Source organism: Marmota marmota, unplaced genomic scaffold, assembly GCF_001458135.2.
Source record: "Marmota marmota marmota unplaced genomic scaffold, marMar, whole genome shotgun sequence".
NCBI lineage: Eukaryota > Metazoa > Chordata > Mammalia > Rodentia > Sciuridae > Marmota > Marmota marmota.
Window position 1 is genome coordinate 6,757,635 of NW_025999942.1, and position 248 is coordinate 6,757,882.

A 248-nucleotide genomic window follows, 5' to 3' on the forward strand; every position below is an offset into this window, starting at 1 on the left:
GAGGTAAAAACACCACGCACCCCCCCTCCACCCCCACCCAGGCCAGATGTGGCTGCCTGTCATGAGATGAAATCTGCTTGAGTAAAGCCGTGTACATTACAGCAAGCATTCCAGATTCTTAAAATGACCAAACACTTTGGTATTAATACAATGTATTCCCTGTTTTCTCAAATATACAAAATATACATTTCCAGTTTTTTTGTTTTCTTTTCTTTCTTTCTTTCTCATATATATATATCTCTTATACA